The sequence below is a fragment of the Papio anubis genome, chromosome 7 (genome assembly GCF_008728515.1).
Source record: "Papio anubis isolate 15944 chromosome 7, Panubis1.0, whole genome shotgun sequence".
NCBI lineage: Eukaryota > Metazoa > Chordata > Mammalia > Primates > Cercopithecidae > Papio > Papio anubis.
In genome coordinates, this window is record NC_044982.1 from 42775436 (window position 1) to 42794520 (window position 19085).

Sequence of the window (19085 nt, forward strand, 5' to 3'; positions counted from 1 at the left end):
GGCACATGGCACCACACCTGGCTAATTTTGTATTTGCAATAGAGATGGGGTTTTGCCATGTTGGCCAGGTTGGTCTCAAACTCCTGACCTCAAGTGACCGCTCACCTCAGCCTCCCAAAGTGCTGGGATTACATGTGTGGGGCACTGTGCCCAGTTCCTTTTATTTATCTATTTTTTTGCATTCACTAAGATTTCTAATACAATGTTGAGTTGAAATGTTGAGAGGGGACATTTTGGTTTGTTCCTGATCTTACAAAAGATAATTCAATATTTCACTAATTGTGTGAGGTTGGCTCTAAGGTTTTTGCAGCTGATCCTCGTTTTCTAGCTTTTTTCTTTTTTTTTTTTTTTTAAGACCTGTCAAGCGCCATAGTGAGAAGGGAAACAGAGTAGTTTTCTAGCTTCTTAAAGTGGAAATTTAGATTACTGATTTTATTTATTTATTTGAGACAGAATTTCGCTCTTGTTGCCCAGGCTGTCGTGCAATGGCATGATCTCAGCTCACTGCAACCTTCGCCTCCCAGGTTCAAGCCATTCTCCCGCCTCAGCCTCCCGAGTAGCTGGGATTACTGGCACATACCACCAAGCCAGGCTATTTTTTTTTTTTGTATTTTTAGAAATGGAGTTTCACCATGTTTGCCAGGCTGATCTCGAACTCCTGACCGCAGGTGATCCACCCACCTCGACCTCCCAACGTGCTAGGATTACAGGAGTGAGCCACTGCGTCCAACCTGTTGATGAATTTCTTTCTTTCTTCCCTCCCTGCTTTATTGAGGTAACATTGACAAATTAAAATTGTATGTGTTTATAGGCTGGGCACAGTGGCTCATGCCTGTAATCCCAACACTTTGGGAGACTGAGGCAGGAGGATCACTAAGGCCAGGAGTTCAACATCAGCCTGGGCCACATAGTGAGACCCCATTCCAAAAAAATAATAATGAGCCAGGTGCAGTGGCTTCAACCTGTAATTTTGGCACTTTGGGAGGCCAATGTGGGTGGATTACTTGAGGCCAGCAGTTTGAGACCAGCCTGGGCTGTAACATAGTGAAACCCTGTCTCCACAAAAATGACAAAAATTAGCTTGGCATGGTGGTGGATGCCTGTAGTCCCAGCTACTCAGGAGTCTGATGTGGGAGGATCACTTAAACCCAGGAGGTTGAAGCTGCAGCGAGCTATAATCATGCCATTGCACTACAGGCCGGGTGACAGAGCAAGACTCAGTCTCAGGAAAAATTTTAAGAATAATAAATAAATAAAATAATAAAATTAAGTTGTATATATTGATGGTGTACAACATGATGTTTTCACATATGCATATAGTGTTAAATGAATACCACAATCAAGCTAATTAGCATGTATTCATCCATTTTCACACTGCTGTAAAGACAAACCCAAGACTGGGTCATTTATTTATTTATTTATTTTTTTAAAAAGAGGTTTAATCGACTCACAGTTCCGAATGGCTGGGGAGGCCTCAGGAAACTTACAATCGCAGAGGAAGGGGAAGCAGGCACATCTTACAACGGGGCAGGTAAGAAAGTGTGAGCAAGAGCAGGGAAAATTGCCTTATAAACTTACCAGATCTTGTGAGAACTCACTCACTATCAGGAGAGCAGGATGGGGAGAAATGTCCCCATAATCCAATCACCACCCACCAGCCTCCTCCCTCAGCACCTGGGGATTACAATACAAAATGAGATTTGGGTGGTGACGTAAAGCTTAACCATATCATATCATATATCCATTGCCTCACATAGTTACCGTTTTTTCATATGTAGTTAGAACATTCAAGATCTACTCTCAGTCTGGCATGGTGACTCATGCCTGTAATCCCAGCATTTGGGAGGCTGAGATGGGAGAATCAGTTGAGTCCAGGAGTTTGAGACCAACCTGAGCAAAATAGCAAGACCCTGCCTCTACCAAAAATTAAAAAACTAGCCAGGCATGATGGCCTGTGCCTGTTGTCCTAGCTACCTGGGAGGCTGAGGCTGGAGGATCCCTTAGGCCCAGGAGTTCCAGGTTATAGTGAGCTATGATTGAGCCACTGCACTCCAGCCTATGTGACAGAGGAGACCCTATCTTTAAAAAATATATTATTATTGTATGTGGGAATGTTGATCCAATACAAACTACTCCACTATTACAGAACTGTAACATGGAAAATTTTAAATTACACTAATTATCTTCTCTGAGTCTTCAAAGTTGAAATTCTCAGACTGGTTACATACACCAATTTGTTTTTGTTTTGTTTTGTTTGAGACAGGGTCTTGCTCTGTCACCCAGGCTGCTCACCGCAGCCTTGAACTCCTGAGCACAAGCAATCCTCCCACCTCAGCCTCCCAAAGTTCTGGGATTACAGACACGAGGCACTGTACCTGGCCCATATACCACTTTGTATGAGAAGTATAAGTAGAAGATGTTAACCATATTTGGACATATTTCCATTCATAATAATTTATTTTCTGGGAATGGAATAGAAAATATGGTTTCCCACTATTCTTGCTCTGAATTGCAGGACTGTCCTCTGTTTTGACATAGTATTCTGACATAGCAGTCAAGGGCAAATTCTTTCAGCTGTGAGTCATCTTACTCATCAGAAGCCTCAAAATATAGCTTACTGATTTTCTCCATTTGTCAGATAAAGAATTTCCTACCTCCTCCCAAACAGTAGTTTTATATGTTGGGCTGCTGTATGTGATTTTGTTTAAAGGTAGTGTGCCACTGTTTTTTTAAAAAAACAATTGTAAATCCTAGTTTAGAAAATCTCTAGGAGTCTCTAAAATTAAATAACAATGTATTTTAGTTTGTTTGCCTGTAGAGGAATGGTGACTGTGTACAAAAATAATCTTTGGCTTAGAAATTCCCAGTTCTGGGCCGGGCGCGGTGGCTCAAGCCTGTAATCCCAGCACTTTGGGAGGCCGAGACGGGCGGATCACGAGGTCAGGAGATCGAGACCATCCTGGCTAACACGGTGAAACCCCGTCTCTACTAAAAACTACAAAAATCTAGCCGGGCGAGGTGGCGGGCGCCTGTAGTCCCAGCTACTCAGGAGGCTGAGGCAGGAGAATGGCGTGAATCCGGGAGGCGGAGCTTGCAGTGAGCTGAGATCTGGCCACTGCACTCCAGCCTGGGCAACAGAGCAAGACTCCGTCTCAAAAAAAAAAAAAAAAAAAGAAATTCCCAGTTCTGGATGAGCATGGTGGCTCACACCTGTAATCCCAGCACTCTGGGAGGCCAAGGTGGGCAGATCACTTGAGGTCAGGAGTTTGAGACCAGCCTGGCCAAGATGGTGAAACCCAATCTATGAAAAATACAAAACTTAGCTGGGTGGTGGTGACACGCACCTGTAGTCTCAGCTACTTGGGAGGCTGAGGCAGGAGAATTGCTTGAACCCAGGAGGCTGAGGTTTCAGTGAGCCGAGATCGCACCACTGCACTCCAACCTGGGTGACAGAGCAAGACTCTGTCTCAAAAAAAAAAAAAAAAAAAAAGAAAAAGAAAGAAAGAAAGAAAGAAAAAGAGAAAACTGAAGACAAGAGAGAAGTTTTTTTCTTGTTTTTCTTTTTTGAGACAGGGTCTTGCTCTGTCACCCAGGATGTAGTGCAGTGGTGTGATCATGGCTCACTGCAGCCCTGATGTCCCAGGATCCAGCAATCCTCCTGCCCCAGCCTCCCAAGTAGCTGGGACTACAAGTGTGCATTACTACACTTGGCTAAAGAGAGAAGGTTTTAATAAATAAAATAGCTATAATTTGGTAGGTAGAGTTTCAATTATTGTATTAATAATTGTCTTAATATGCTATAACAAATGCCATAAATTGCATGGCTTAAACAACAGTTTAAGCCATTTAATGAAACTCAAGGCAGCATGTTAGGCACTGACAGAATTATAAGCATTAATAATATGACATGATCTGTGTCTCCAAGAAGCTCACAATTTAGGAAGGGCAATCTGCCAGTATTTTATTTTATTTATTTATTTATTATTTATGTATTTATTTTGAGATGGAGTTTTGCTCTTGTCGCCCAAGCTGGAGTGCAATGGCATGATCTCGGCTCTGTGCAACCTCCACCTCCTGGGTTCAAGTGATTCTCCTGCCTCAGCCTCCCAAGTAGCTGGGATTACAGGCGCCCACCACCACGCCCAGCTAATTTTGTATTTTTAGTAGAGACGGGGTTTTGCCATGTTGGTCTGGCTGGTCTCAAACTTCTGACCTCAGGTGATCCACCTGCCTCGGCCTCCAAAAGTGCTGGGATTACAGACATGAGCCACCATGCTCGGCCTTTATTTACTTATTTTTGACACAGAGTCTCACTCTGTTGCCCAGGCTGGAGTGCAGTGGTATGATCTCGGCTCACTGCAACCCCTACCTCCCAGGTTCAAGTGATTCTCCTGCCTCAGCATCCTGAGTATCTGGGATTACAGGTGCCTGCCACAGTGCCCAGCTAATTTTTGTATTTTTAGTAGAGACTGGGTTTTGCCATGTTGGCCAGGCTGGTCTTGAACTCCTGACCTCAGGTGATCCACCTGCCTCAGTCTCCCAAAGTGTTGGGATTACAGGCGTAAGCCACTATGCCAGACCGATTTTATTTATTATTATTTTTTGAGACAGGGTCTCTGTTACACAGGCTGGAATGTAGTGATGCCACCATGGCTCACTCAGCCTCAACCTCCTTGCCTCAAGTGATCCTCCTGCCTCAGGCTCCGAAAGTAGCTGGGACTACAGATGTGTGCCACCACCCCTGGCTAATCTTTTTTTTTTTTTGTAGACACGGGGTCCCACTATGTTGCCCTGGCTGATCTGCCAGTATTTTAGCGGAGGTATTGTAATAGCTTTTGTTAATGGGCTGAGAAACTAGGCTTCTTCTCAGTTAACACATTAAAAAGAGCACCTAGTACTTTTCCTTTACCATTAAAAGCATTCAGAGTACATTCGGTAAATTAGTAAGCACACCAAGGAGGAGGGAACACACTGACCTATATCAGTGTATTGTTTTTCATTTAAATAGCATCTGAATTCACTGCAGACTTTAAGTGAATGTTTATTAGAATATTTATTCCTATTGATTACCACGGTAGCAGATGATTAGTGAGTTCCATGCCACAATGAAAATGAAAATTCCCACCGCTCTGATGAACAGGAATGTCTAGATGATGGCAAGTCTGAAACTTACAACAAATCAGATAAATTATTGCATGAACCCAAAGTGTTGGGATTACAGGCGTGAGCCACTGCGCCTGGCCAATTTTTTGTATTTTTAGTAGAGATGGGGTTTCACCATGTTGGCCAGGCTGGTCTCGATCTCCTGACCTCTTGATCTGCCCACTTCGGTCTCCCAAAATGCCGGGATTACAGGCATGAGCCACCATGCCTGGCCCCTTTTTATTACTCTTGTCTTCAGCTTTCTAAACTGTACAATGAGGGAAACGTCTTCTAGTGACACTAGAAAATCCATGAAATGCCTTACAAATGCAACGCATTAATAATTTTATTATAGGTGTGAAAGTCCTATGAGAGGTCAGGATTGCTAAATATGTAATCATATTTCAAACAAGATGTGCTTAGCTCAAACAAGAGATCATTCTGTCAGAAGAATAATCACAGATCATCAGAGGCAAATGCATTGGTATCTGCACTTTTCATGTAAAACTGAAGTCTGTTGCTTTAGACATAACAGTCTTGCTCATAATAACCATATTAAAAATAGCTTCTTTTTGCTGGGCATGTTGGTGCATGCCTGTAGCCCCAGCTATTCAGGAGGCTGAGGCAGGAAGACTGTTTGAACCCAGGAGTTTCAGTCTATAACATGGTATGTTTGCACTTGTAAATAACACTATATTGTAGCACAGGCAGCATAGTGAGATCCCCATCTCTAAAAAAGCAAAAACAAACAAACAAAAAATGTATTTTAAAAATAGGCTTTAAAAAATATAGTGTATTGGCCAGGAGCAGTGGCTCACGCCTGTAATCCCAGCACTTTAGGAGGGTGAGGCGGGTGGATTGCTTGAGCCCAGGAGTTTGAGACCAGCCTGGGCAACATGGCGAGACCTCTGTCTTTTCAAAATATACAAAAATTCTCAGGGCATGGTCATGTGCACCTGTGGTACCAGCTACTTAGGGGCCTAAGGTGGGAGGATTGCTTGAGCCCGGGTGGTTGAGACTGCAGTGAGCTGTGATTGAGCCACTGCATTCCAGCCTGGGTGACAGAATGAGACCCTGTCTAAAAAAAAAAACTTTTTTAAGCAATAAAATAAATAGCATTTAAATAAAATTATAATAACAAAATGGAGTTTAAACAGTAAAATTTATTGTATGACTAATAAACAATAATAAAATAACAAATAACTTCTTTTAAAATGTAATATAGGCTGGGCATGGTGGCTCACGCCTATAATCCCAGCACTTTGGGAGGCCAAGGCATGCAGATCATCTGAAGTCAGGAGTTCGAGACCAGCCTGGCTAACATGGTGAAACTCCGTTTTACTAAAAATACAAAAAATTAGCTGGGTGTGGTGATGCGCACCTGTAATCCCAGCTACTTGGGAGGCTGAGGCAGGAGGATCGCTTGAATCTGGGAGGTGGAGGTTGCAGTGAACCGAGATTGCTTCATTGCACTATGGCTTGGGCAACAAGAGCAAAACTCCAGCTCCAAAAGAAAAAAGTAATATAGCTTAGATTTGTTTTTGTTTTGTTTTGTTTTTGAGACAGAGTCTTGCTCTGCCACCCAGGTTGGAGTACAGTGGAAGAGTCTCGGCTCACAGCAACCTCTGTCTCCCAGGTTCAAGCAATTCTCCTCCCTCAGCCTCCCAAATAGCTGGGATTACAGGTGCACGCCACCACGCTCAGCTAATTTTTGCATTTTTTAGTAGAGATGGGGGTTTCACCATGTTGGCCAGGCTGGTCTCAAACTCCTACTCAAGTGATCCATCCACCTTTGCCTCCCAAAATGCTGTGATTACGGGTGTGAGTCACTGCGCCTGACCTATAGCTTAGATTTTTTAAAAGTAAAAGATGTATTGCTAATAGGTAGCTTGATGGAGATAAGAAGTACTGTTTGCTGAGGTTTTTTGTTTGTTTGTTTGTTTGTTTTTGAGATGGGGTCTCACTCTGCCACCCAGGCTGGAGTACAGTGGCATGACCACAGCTCACTGCAGTCTCAACCTCCTGGCCTCCAGCAATCCTCCCACCTCAGCCCCCCAAGTAGCTGGTACCACAGGTGCACACCACCACACCCTGCTAATTTTTGTATTTTTTGTAGAGACAGGGTTTTGCCATGCTGCCCACATTTGGTCTCAAATGCCTGGGCTCAAGGGATACATGCGTCTCTGCCTCCCAAAGTGCTGGGATTACAGGCATGAGCCACCGCACCCAGCCTGTCCTTGACCTTTACATAATGGAATCATACTCTATATATTTTTCTGTGATACATTTTTCCCCATTTAGCATTTTTGAGGTTCTCATCCATATTCATGCCTACAGCTATAGTTTACCCATTTTCACTGCTGTATAGTGTTTCAGGTTTTTTTGTTGTTTGTTTTTTCGTTTTTTTTTTTTTTTTTGAGACAGAGTCTCACTCTGTCACCCAGGCTGAAGTGCAGTGGCATGATCTCGGCTCACTGCAACCTCCCCCTCTCAGGTTCAAGCGATTCTCATGCCTCAGCCTCCTGAGTAGCTAGGATCACAGGCACACACCACCAAGCCCAGCTAATTTTCGTATTTTTTTAGTAGAGATGGGGTTTCACCCTGTTGGCCAGCTGGTCTTGAACTCCTGACCTCAGGTGATCCACCCGCCTCAGCCTCCAAAAATACTGGGATTACAGGCATGAGCCACTGTACCCAGCCTGTGTTTTGTGTTTTTAATACACCACAGTTTTATCCTTCTATGATGTGTCCAGGTTTTGCTATTATGAACTCTTTAGCTAAGAAATTTCCGCATACGTCTGTTGGTGTTTGTGCCAAAGTTTCTCTAAGGTAAATACTTAGGAGTGAAATTGCTGCATTAGAAATGACATTTTCAATTTATAAGACAATACTAAATTTTTATCCAAAGTCATGAGCAAATTTTCAGTCACATCAAGAGAGTATAAGGGTTTCTGTGACTCTATTTCCTCAACAACATCAAAAATTGACTGATTTTAGGTCAGGCATGAGGACTTATCCCTGTAATCCCAGCACTTTGGGAGACCCAGGCAGGAGGAACACTTGAGGCCAAGAGTTAAAGACCAACCTGGGCAATATAGTGAGACCCTGTCTCTCTCTTTTCTTTTTTTTTTTAAATTGACTTCTGTAGGTCAGGGTTGATGAATTAAAAAAATTTTTCTATTAAAAATGTTTGGTTGGGCACAGTGGCTCACACAGTGGATATCAGGTCTTGCTCTGTTACCCAGGCTGGACTGCAGTGGCACAGTCACAGCTCACTGCAGCTTCAATCTCCTGAGCTCAAACGATCCTCCCACCTCAGCCTCCTGAATAGCTAGGACCACAGGCATGTGCCTCCCCTTTTTTTTATTTCCATAGAAACAGTGTCTCACTATGTTGCCCAGGCTGGTCCCAAACTCCTTGGCTCAAGTGATCCTCCTGCATTAGCCTCCAAAGGTGCTGGGATTACAGGCATAAGTGACTGTGCCCAGCTATCATTTTACACTTATTTGAATATTTATGACTGGTTAGCTAAAAACTATTCAATGAAGCTTTCATCCACAGGAATTTACAAGAAATTCTCGAAAATACTCAGTTATTACTGAGGACTAACGTGCCACCAGAGGGAGCCCAAAGAGGTTGATGAATGTGGCATAATAGCATTCAAGTTCACACAGGATAGGGGAGTTTAGCTTTACTTAACATTTTTATGGGTATTTTTCACTATTGCTTACATCAAGATCTTGGAGATTTTTTTTTTTTTTTTTTGAGACGGAGTCTTGCTCTGTCGCCCAGGCTGGACTGCAGTGGCACGATCTCGGCTCACTGCAAGCTCCGCCTCCCAGGTTCACACCATTCTCCTGCCTCAGCCTCCCGAGTAGCTGGGACTACAGGCGCCTGCCACCAGGCCCGGCTAATTTTTTGTATTTTTAGTAAAGACAGGATTTCACCGTGTTAGCCAGGATGGTCTCGATCTCCTGACCTCGTGATCCGCCTGCCTCGGCCTCCCAAAGTGCTGGGATTACAGGCGTGAACCACCGCACCCAGCCAAGATCTTGGAGTTTTAATGCATTTTTGCAGTATGTCACATCTTTCCGCTGGTATTTCATTATTTTAATTTTGTTTTTCCATATGACTATGTAAAATAAGACATCATGAGATGAGGTAACTAGTTCAATATTATACGTAAGCCTGGGCAACATGATAAGACCCTGTCTCTACAAAAGATAAAAATAAAAAATAATTAGCCAGGCATGATGGCACATACCTGTGGTCGCAGCTACTTGGGAGGCTAAGGTAGGAGGACTGCTTGTGCCTGGAGGCCAAGGCTGCAGTGAGCTGTGATTGTGCTGCTGCAGTCCAGTCAGGACAACAGAGCAAGACCCCATCTTAAATATATATATATTGCCCCTAGAATTTTTTTTTTGAGACAGGATCTGGCTCTATTGCCCAGGCTACAATGCAGTGACACAATCTTGACTCACTGCAACCCCTGCCTCCTGGGCTCAAGTGATCCTCCTACCTCAGCCTCCTGAGTAGCTGGGACCACAGGTGCATGCCACCATACTCAGCAAATTTTTCCTTTTCTTTTCCTTTTTTTTTTTTTTTTTTAAGAGACAGGGTTTTACCTTGTTGCCCAGGTGGGTCTTGAACTCCTGAGCTCAAGCAATCTGCCTGCCTTGGCCTCCCAAAGTGCTGGGATTACAGGCATGAGCCACTATGCCTGGCATACCCCTATAATTTTTAATGGCCTTCCTTATTCTCCATTCTTAGATTGTTCCCTAGGCACTACAGTCTTGACCTATCTCTAGATGCTGGAACCAATTCTGAAAGTGGAAGTTTATTTCAGCTCTGGTTACTTCCTACAAGTTAAGCTTGTTCTATTCTAACCTTTTTTAAAACAATTTTTTAGAGATGGGGTCTCACTGTATTGCCCAGGCTGGTCTCAAACTCCTGGGCTCAAGCCATCCTCCTGCCCTGGCTTCCCAAAGTGCTGGGCTTAAAGGTGTAAGCCACCATGCTCAACCTGTCCTCTTATAATCTTATTGGCCAGACCTAGTAATAGGATTCTGCCACCTCCTAAATCCTCATTGCAATTAATATGTCCTGTGTTTTGTTCTTCATCGTCTAGGTGCCTGTCTGAAAACCAGCTCCTCTATGACTATGATCTCCAAGTGACCAAAGTCCCGTCCTGGAAACCAGACTAGTGGTATGCACCTTGTACCCTACTCCTCAAGGCACCAACAACTATGAATCCAGAGCAACTTTCTTAGCTAGAGGTTTAGTTTGTTTGTTTTATCCACACTGCTTTCTGGGACAGGGGCTAATCCTGCAATATCGACAGGCTACAGGCCAAGACCTTTGGCTGCTTCTTTCTTTGTCCTGGCTGCTAAGAGTCTGAAAAACAATTTTATGTTTGATTGCTATAGCTTTTCTTTGGCAGCAACTGAGGGAAAAGGTTCCTGATACATTTTCATCTATTATTGAACTAATGAGGCTCTATGCTATGCACTTTGGAATATGGCAATATATAAGATTGACAAAGTCCCTGCCATTAAGAGTTTATAGTCTAGCAGGGGTTTAAGGCATCAAACGAAGTTTTAACTGGGTAAGTACTACAAAAGGGAATGACCCAAAGGAGGCTTACAACATGAAGGCTTAACTTCAGCTGATTGACATTTTTTACTGGATTTTTGCCTTTTATTGTGGGGTGATTTGTCACTTGTTTTGTTGTTATAGTCTAATTTTACTTCAAGTCATCTCAAATTCTTTCAGTTGTAGGCAGAGATGTGTCTGTGCATGTAATCATACAATTTTTTTTTTTTTTTTTGAGACATGGTCTCACTTCATCACCCAGGCTGGAGTGCAGTGGCATGATCATGGCTACTGCAGCCTCGACCTCCTGGGCTCAAGCGATCCCACCTCAGCCTCCCAAGTAACTGGGACTACAGAGGTGCCACCACGCCCAGCTGATTTTTTGTATTTTTTGTTGAGATGGGGTTTCACCATGTTGAACGTCCACGCTCAAGCAATCTGCCCACCTTGACTTCCCAAGGTGCTGGGATTACGGGCGTGAGCTACTGTGACCAGCTTACACAATGGCTTTCATATATCCCTCCTTTCACACAAAAAATTGAAATGATGTATCATGGGGGATATTCATTGGAATTTCTGAGATGAGTTTTCATTAATTCAAATAGTAGCTTAACAAATGGACACTAATCATGACAGAAGCTGATTCAATACAAAAAGACAGAATATGAGGGTGATAGTGCAAACCCTTAGGCAATTTAGAATGCAGAGAAGAAAGGAAAAAGGATTATTTGCATACAGGGGCCAGGCAAGTAACATACATGACTGAACCAGATAAGGCTGGGACATGGTGGACTGGAGAGGGTTCAAGTGACCGCCATGTAGGAATCAGGGCGCAGTGTGGCCACGGCATCCCAATCTATAAGAGAAGCTAGAATTTAGATTTTTATATGAAATTCTCTATTTTTAATGTCAAATAACTTAATTTAAATGATTATACATAAGACACATGCAAAATTTTTAAAAAGTAAGAAAAATTAAAAAAAAAAAAATCGGCTGGGTGCAGTGGCTCATGCCTGTAATCCCAGCACTTTGGGAGGCCAAGGTGAGCAGATCACTTGAGGTCAGGACTTCGAGACCAGCCTAGCCAACATGGTGAAACCCCATTTCTACTTAAAAAAAAAAAAACAAAACAAAACAAAAATTAACTGGGCATGTTGGCCAGCACCTGAAATCCCAGCTACTCAGGAGGCTGAGGCAAGAGAATTGCTTGAACCCGGGAGGTGGAGGTTGCAGTGAGCCGAGATTGTGCCACTGCACTCCAGCCTGGGCGACAGAGCCAGACTCCATCTCAAAAAAAAAAAAAAAAAAAAGATTAAGAAAAAAAAAAGATTGTGCAAGCTGAACAAAACGCCCCTGCCATTTTGGCATATTCAATTTATTTTCTTATTTTTATTTTTTATTTTATTGACTCTGCTTGATAAGGCATATTTAATTTAGATTCTAAATTTTATGATGACTATCTAATTACAGACTCACCGACTTCTGCCCATTGCATCTTGTTTCCTCTGGTATTTTACTCATCCCTCTCTCCTCTGTACTGCCTACCTTCAATCTCAACCCCATTCACTGGCTTCCAGGATCATTAAGTGATTCAGCTAACAAAGAAGTAGATCTAAGGTCTTTTGTCCCTCTCTCCCCAGAGAGGCTTTCTTTATAGAGGGAAGGGGAATGGGCAGGAGAAGTGAAATACAAGGTTTTCTTTTCTTCCCCTGAAGTGGTCTACAGACTGAAAAGTTTAAACAACGTTGTCCCAGAATTTCCTTCCTGTCTGGAGAACAGTACACCTAGAAGAATAATTAATGGAGCTCTGTGGCACTGCTAAACCTGCACTTCTGCAGTCTTGTCACATTGCACAGCTCCCTGCCACTGGATAACGCATATGGTACAATACTTAACCACACAACAACAAAGAAACTGCTCCCCAGATGACACCAGCTGTTCCAGGAGCTTTTTTAGTATCACATGGATGATGCTTTACCTTCACTCAACCAAGTATTCAAAATTTAGCATTATACATTCTCCTGGAAAAAGAATTCCACTATTGGCTGGGAGCAGTGGCTCACGCCTGTAATCCCAGCACTTTGGGAGTCTGAGGTGGGTGGATCACTTGAGGTCAGGAGTTCAAGACCAGCCTGGCCAACATGGTGAAACCCTGTCTCTACTAAAAATACAAAAAATTAGCCAGGTGTAGGGGCAGGCACCTGTAATCCCAACTACTCGGGAGGCTGAGGCAGGATAATTGCCTGAGCCCAGGAGGCGGAGGTTGCAGTGAGCTGAGATCATGCCACTGCACTCCAGCCTGGACAACAGAGCAAGACTCTGTTTAAAAAAAAAAAAAAATCCACTCTTAAGAGATTTTTATCGACGCAAGAGTAGTTAGTTGGTATCAATGATATATATGTTTACTTATTCATTGAGACAGGGTCTTGCTCTGTCACCCAGGTGGCAGTGCGGTGGCATAATCATGGCTCACTGCAGCTTCGACCTCTTGGCTCAAGCAATCCTCCTGCCTTAGCCTCTCGAGTAGCTGGGACTACAGGCATGCACCAACACACCTGGCCAGGGCAGACATAATTTTTTTTAAAAATAGATTATTTATTGAAGATGCAAAGGAAACTTAATGTTTCGCAGCAATCCTATGTAAGTCCAGATATGGTCAGAAGACATTATTTTTCAAATCCTGTCTTTTCATTAGTCTTAAATCAACTCAACCATTATTACTAGAGTTTCATATTTCTTGTTGTTTTTTCAAAGTCAGTCACATATAGGCCGGGTGTGGTGTCTCACGCCTGTAATTCCAGCACTTTGGGAGGCCGAGGTGGGCGGATCATGAGGTCAGGAGATCGAGACCATCCTGGCTAACACAGTGAAACCCTGTCTCTACCAGGTCGTGGCTTTCTGCTGATGTTAACTCTGAGTTGCTTCACTGTCCCCTTTGTTTTGTTTTGTTTTGTTTTGAGACAAGGTCTCACTCTGTTGCCCACTCTGGAATGCAGTGGCACAATCACAGCTCACTGCAACCTCGACCTCTCCAGCTCAAGCAATCTGCCCACCTCAGCCTCCCAAGTAGCTGGGGCCACAGGTGTGTGCCACCACGCCCAGCTAATTTTTAAATTCTTTGGACATAGGGAGGGGAACATCACACACTGGGGCCTGTTGTAGGGTGGGGGACAAAGGAAGGGAGAGCATTAGGACAAATGCATGCAGCGCTTAAAACCTAGATGACGGGTTGATGGGTGCAGCAAACCACCATGGCACATGTATACTTATGTAACAAACCTGCACGTTCTACACATGTATCTCAGAGCTTAAAGTAAAATAAATAATTTTTAAAAAGAGTCAAAAGAACAGAATTTTTTTTTTTGGTAGAGATGGGGGTCTCACTATGTTGCCCAGGCTGGTCTCAAACTCCTGGGCCCAAGCAGTCCTCCCACGATGGATTCCCAGAGTGCTGGGATTATAGGCATGAGCCATTGCACCTGGCCCTCACCGTCCACTTTGAACTTCTTAGCCTCAGCTGTTCATCCCCTGTGTAAACAATTCCCTGAACTAGTTTCTCTCTTTCAAACAGTGGCTTCTATTTTTCTGACTGGACTTTCACGGATACAAACAGTGGGGCTCTTTACAAAACACTCTTCTAAGCTTTCAGTTATATGTCATTAGTCCAGTCTGGGGACTCACATGTATGTCAGTTTTATCTGTGACCAGACATTCCCAGATTAAGTCATATTTTCTACTTATGCCTAACAGCTAGCCCCCAAATTTTAATTCTCCTGGTCTGATGCCAATGAATTCCATTTTACAAATTTGTTTGGAGTTATCTATATTGCCTTCCTTTTAAAATTTTTTGGGGAAGACAAAAGTTTAGAACTCAGTTGTAAATTAAAATATGATTCAGGGCCAGGTGCAGTAGTTCACACCTGTAATCCTAGCACTTTGGAAGGCAGAGGCACGAGGATCGCTTCAGGTGAACCCTTGACGGGAGACCAGCCTGGGCAACATAGGGCAAGTCCCCATCTCTACAAAAAATAAAAAATAAATTAGCTGGGCATGGTGGCATGTGCCCTTATCATTCCAGCCACTCGTGAGGCTGAGGTGGGAGAATTACTTGGGCCTGGGAGTTTAAGGCTGTACTGAGCTATAATCATGCCATTGCACTCCTGCTTGGGGGACAGAGCAAGACCTTGTCTTTTGTTAGGTCTTGCTATGTTGCCCAGGCTGGGCTTGATCTCCTGGTATCAAGCAATCCTCCTGCCTCAGCCTCCCAAAGTGCTGAGATTACAGGCCTGAGCCATTATGATGGCTGGCCTTTTTATTTTTTATAGAGACAGGGTCTCGCCATTTACCCAGGCTATTCTCATATCTCTGGCCCCAAGCAATCCTCCTGCCTTGGCTTTCCAAAGTCCTGAGATTACAAACCTGACCCACCAAACCAGGCTGAGACTCTGTCTCTTGAAAAAAATAAATAAACAAAATAAAGTAAAATATGATTCAGGGGTTAAAATGCACTTTATTTTGCTTCTAAAAACCATGTGTATTACAGTAGCCTTCAAGGAGGAAAACTCTTTTAAGGAGTTTAAAACTCTTTTAAAAACTTTTTTGTTGGCTAGGCGTGGTGGCTCATGCCTGTAATCCCAGCACTTTGGGAGGCCGAGGAGGGTGGATCACCTGAGGTCAGGAGTTTGAGACCAGCCTGACCAATATGGTGAAACCCTATCTCTACTGAAAATACAAAAATTAGCCAGATGGTCGTGGGCGCCTGTAGTCCCAGCTACTGGAGAGGCTGAGACAGAAGAACTGCTTGAACCTGGGAGGCAGAGGTTGCAGTGAACCGAGATCATGCCATAGCACTCCAGCTTGGGCCAGATCGAGACTCTGTCTCAAAACAAAACAAAACAAAACAAAATTTGTTTTAAATCATGTTCTCTTTTAATTTCAAATTAGAAAAAGAAAAGAAAATTATAGCATAATACATCCCCATATAATCTTTGCCTGGATTCACCATTTGTTAGCATTCTATAAATTTGCATTTTTTTCTCTCTCTCTCTTTCTGAACCATTTGAAAGTAAGTTGCAGGCATCATGACATTTCACCACCAAATAGTATGTCCTAAGAACAAGAACATTCTCCTGGCCATGCATGGTAGCTCACACCTGTAATCTCAGCACTTTGGGAGCCAAGGTAGGCGGATTGTTTGAGCCCAGGAGTTTGAGACCAGCCTGGGAAACATAGCGAGACTCTGTCTCAATTTATTTTGTTAAAAAAAGAAAAAAATTCTCCTATATAACCACAATACCATATTTATGGCTAAGGCATTTAATGATCCAGTCCATTCTAGTTTCCTGAATTGTCCAAAAAAAAAAAAAGTTCTTGATAGTTTTTTCTTTTCTTTTTGTCCCAATAACTTTTTTTTTTTTTTTTTTTTTTGAGATGGAGTTTCGCTTTTGTTGCCCATACTGGAGTGCAATGGCACGGTCTCGGCTCACTGCAACCTCTGCCTCCTGGGTTCAAGCGATTCTCCTGCCTCAGCCTCCCAAGTAACTGGGATTACAGGCATACACCACTACACCTGGCTAATTTTTTGTGTTTTTAGTAGAGACAGGGTTTCTCCATATTGGTCAAGGCTGGTCTCAAACTCCCGACCTTGGGTGATTCGCCCGCCTCGGCCTCCCAAAAGTGCTGGGATTACAGCACTGGCCACTTTAACTTGCTTTCTATAAGAATCTTCTATCATGGGATCATATTTTTCAACAAAATTTCACTGAACAAATTGTACAGTCAAAGCAGACTTTCCAACCCCTCCTGAGCCAAGAACGACTAGCTTATATTCACGCATGATGCAAACTTGTCAAAACCTATTACCTCTGATGCTGTCACCGGGTCCCCGCAGCCAGCGTCGCCTCATGCTGCTCCCCCAGGGTTGCTACTCTGGGCTCCACGGCGGCCCTGCAGCTGTGGCTGCCGCTCAGGCTGGTTTACACACCTGACTCTGGGAGAGGTTTGGCGGTGTCCTGAACACTTTCACTGTACTAGGTGCTGGTGGAGTTCATGATGTGCTATCCCAAAATACAACACCTTGGCATTCGAGAAGACAGCAGAAGGAGGAGGGTCATTCTCACCTTTCCCCTCTTTTCTCCAGAAGCAGGTCATAAAGCCGAAAAGGACGTTTCTGACCTTTCTCTGAAGCAGGTCATAAGTCCCTCACTAGAGAAGTACCCTCCCTATACCTGAAGAAAAGGAACATCCTTATCAATGAAGACACAGGAACTCAGAAGAATCTGAACAAACAGGCCTTGCAAAATGCCCTTCAGCTTCTTGCCATTAGATCATACTTCATTTTTCCTGCCGTGCTTCTCCGTAACTATCCACTTCTTCATCAGATCTAGCGTAAAAACACTTCTGTTTAACTGTTGCTTCGGTTCTTCATTTCCTTATGAAGGCTCCACATCACGTAAAACTTACATTAAATAAATGTGTATGCTTTTCTCTTGTTAATCTATTTTTGGTTCTGGGGTCTCAGTCATGAACCTCAGATGGGAAGGAAAATAGTTCTTTCACCCTGCAGTACCATGGATCAAAAAGAAAAAACAAAAACAAAAACAAAACCGCAGTCTCAGTCATGTTTTATTTGTGTGTGTTTGTTTCTTTTGAGACGGAGTTTTGCTCTTGTCCCCCAGGCTGGAATGCGATGGGGCGATCTTGGCTCACCGAAACCTCCGCCTCCCAGGTTCAAGCGATTCTCCTGCCTCAGCCTCCCAAGTAACTGGGACTACAGGCGCCCACCACCACACGTGGCTAATTTTTGTATTTTTAGTAGAGACAGGTTGCACCATGTTGGCCAGGCTGATCTCTAGCTCCTGACCTCAGGTGATCTACCCACCTCAGCCTCACAAAGTGCTAGGATTACAGGCATGAGCCATGGTGCCTGGCCTCAGTCACATTTTATTTGAAAGGAACAATTATATCATAATGCTTTTCAAAAATAGAGGTACAAGCCTGGGCGTGGTGGCTCATGCCTGTAATCCCAGCACTTTGGGAGTCTGAGGAGGGTGGATCACAAGGGCAGGAGATTGAGACTATCCTGGCCAACATGGTGAAACCCTGTCTCTACTAAAAATACAAAAATTAGCTGGTCTTGGTGGTACACTCCTATAGTCCCAGCTACTTAGGAGGCTGAGGCAGGAGAATCACTTGAATCTGGAAGGCAGAGGTTTCAGTGAGCTGAGATTGCGCCATTGCACTCCAGCCTGGCGGAAAAGTGAGACTCTGTCTCAAAATGAATAAATAAATAAATAAATAAAAATAGAGGTACAGGCCTGGCACAGTGGCTCATGCCTGTAATCCCAGCACTTTAGAAGGCCAAGGCAGGTGGATCGCTTGAGGTGAGGAGTTCGAGACCAGCCTGGGCAACATGGCGAAACCCAGTCTCTACAAAAATTACCAAAACATTAGCTGGGCATGGTGGCACACTTGTGTGGTCCCAGCTACTCAGGAAGCTAAGGTGGGAGGATCACCTGAGGTTTCAATGAGCTGGTATCATGCCACTGCACTCCAGCTTGGGCAACAGAGTGAGATTCTGTCTCAAAAAAAAAAAAAAAAAAAAATTACAATATGCTGTGAGGAAACATAGGAGGGAAACTACGTGGTAGCCTCAAAAGTTTCACATCAGAAGTAATATTTGTGCTGAGTCTTAAAAAACAAGGAGAAGTGTGTCAATCCTATCTCTTACTTTCAATCTCTAAAAGAGGAACAAAACGCAAAAACAAATCTCTATTGCAGATGGAGATTCAGAACTTTGTTTAAAAATTTTTTTTTTATTTCAACTTATTACCTCCTTGATCTTTTCTACTTAGGATATTGACCTAACACTGAGTGGCTTAGTAAATATAAATTTAATACTTGATAAGCCTTACTCCTTAATATTTTCTTGTGTCAGTGAACAAGGTTCCTTTTCTTCAGGAATACTAGATTTTCTTCCCCCTGTGTGTGGCTCAATATTAATTTCTCATCCCCTTATCTGTGTGCCTGCCAAAAATGGAAACTACAGAGACTGGAAATACATCTGAGCTCCTGCGTGAATTTCCTGAATTATTTCCTTATTCCTGAGGAAGGATCTCCAAGAAGGTGAAGAGAAGTAGCCAAAAATTATTGTAATTCAAACCAGCAGTGCTTGTCTTTGCACAGTGACAGCTTCCTAGATCACATGGTAAAGTAAGTCTTAGACATGCCCTGTCCTCGCTCTGCCCACATCCTCTGCTTCAAGGACTGTGCCTGACAGTTTCATTTTTGCTTTCAACCATTCCTATAAAATTCTAGAAAACATGATTTCAAGCAGGGGATGCCAAATTTTG

General features: G+C 43.4%; 1 long non-coding RNA gene across 1 annotated transcript; it reads left to right on the top strand.

Moving 5' to 3' along the window:
- The first annotated feature begins 1494 nt into the window (after positions 1 to 1494).
- LOC103886304 lies at positions 1495 to 17219 on the top strand. The gene is made up of 3 exons (XR_649811.2): positions 1495 to 1531; positions 10271 to 10348; positions 16874 to 17219. It is a non-coding gene; the product is annotated as an uncharacterized LOC103886304 (long non-coding RNA).
- Positions 17220 to 19085: the final 1866 nt, after the last annotated feature.